This window comes from Cyprinodon variegatus, unplaced genomic scaffold, assembly GCF_000732505.1.
Source record: "Cyprinodon variegatus isolate N-32 unplaced genomic scaffold, C_variegatus-1.0 Scaffold142, whole genome shotgun sequence".
Classification (NCBI taxonomy): domain Eukaryota; kingdom Metazoa; phylum Chordata; class Actinopteri; order Cyprinodontiformes; family Cyprinodontidae; genus Cyprinodon; species Cyprinodon variegatus.
This window is the reverse complement of record NW_015150595.1, coordinates 329,006-330,774: the sequence shown is the minus strand read 5'-3', so window position 1 is coordinate 330,774 and position 1,769 is coordinate 329,006.

The window sequence follows — 1,769 nt, the reverse complement described above, 5'->3', positions numbered from 1 at the left end:
AATTCTGACTTTCACTCAGAATTCTGAACTTATCTCAGAATTCCTTCTGAATTCAGACAGCTAACAAACATGTTAGCATCAAGCCATAGCGATATCTGTTTTAGAAACTAAACTAGCTCTCTTCTTTTAATCCCCTCTGGCACGTTAAAAGTCACCTAATTCCGTCCTTTTCCACCAATGTGTTACTGGCCCTCCCAAACAACTCACATCTTTGTCAGTGAAGCTAAGTGCTCCACATCTCTTCCTTCATGGTGAGCATCTACATTAAGATCCACAATTCTGAGATTAAAGTCAGAATTCTGACTTTTTTCCATTATTATACTGAAATAAAATTAAAAAATCAGTTCACTTTTTTTAGTTTTTCAGTGGCCTTAATCCTCTTCCGTACATATGTATATAACAAAGCAATAACATTTTTTGCAAAACATTATTTAGAAAAATATACAAGCAGAAAATTATATCTTAGAATAGAAATACATAACTCGTAAACTTTTTTATAAACCATAAATAAACTAATACTGTAATAATAAAATAGCAGAGTATTAATAAACTAAAATTGGAATATAAAGCATTAATACCTAGGATAACTTCAGAAAGTTAACTTACAAAATACGTTTTTGTATACCCAAAAAGTTCAGTTTTTATACTATGTTTAAAGAAGCAACTAAATTAATTTAACCTTAGATTTATACCACGTGTATTGTTTTTTATATCTGTAATATGAAAAACGTATGGAGTTACAACGTAGAAAGTAAATAGCAAGTAAATGCTAGATATACAAGGTCATTCACAAGTAGCTACTTTTTAGCACCATCTAGTGGACAATTGAATTACAGCATCTATAGCTACTCTAATCAGATAAATAATAAAATATATATAATAAATGATAAAAAATGAAATGTCAACGAAACAAGGATTTAGTTTGAGGTAAGGTTAATAATAGACAAATAAAGACATCACTGATACTTATGGAATCTTGTATTAAGTCAGATTTCCACCTCAAAGTTAACCACACAATAGAATAGAATAGAATAGAATAGAATAGAATAGAATAGAATAGAATAGAATAGAATAGAATAGAATAGAATAGAATAGAAAATCCCTTTACGGTCCAACAATGGGGAAATTGTGGTGTTACAGCAGCAAAAGGTTATAGCAGAAGTGAAAACTTAGAAAAGTATATAAAAAATTGACAGGCTTTGAACTCTTCCTCTCATTCAACATATTCAGCATAAACGTCTTCCTCTCATTTTTCCATTTATGATAAAATTAAACTGTTGAATTGCAATAATACTATTTAGATTTTCTTTATTTTAATTCGGTCAATTATCCTACTTTTTGTTTTCATGTCCTAGCCCAGCAACTTTTGGACTTTATCATCATTGTTGCTCCTAACAAACTCAGTGTTTATCTGTCTGCAGTTTTTCCTCCTGTTAAATTCTTGTCAATAGTGTCTTTGTGTTTTATAGATACATTCACATATATTGAGGTCACACTGCTGAAGTGCAGGTGTCTTAGTTTTCTAACATCCAATAACTGTCAGTATTTCTTCTTACATGGCAAATTTGCTCCAAAATCTGCTGTATTTATATTTGTTTTAACATTTGTTTCCCTTGCAGGATATGCTTTGGATATCCTCCAGTTTGCTTTTCACTTGCTATTGGGAAACATTTCCAAAATAAACAGTAAAGACAATTTCTATTCTATTCTATTCTATTCTATTCTATTCTATTCTATTCTATTCTATTCTATTCTATTCTATTCTATTC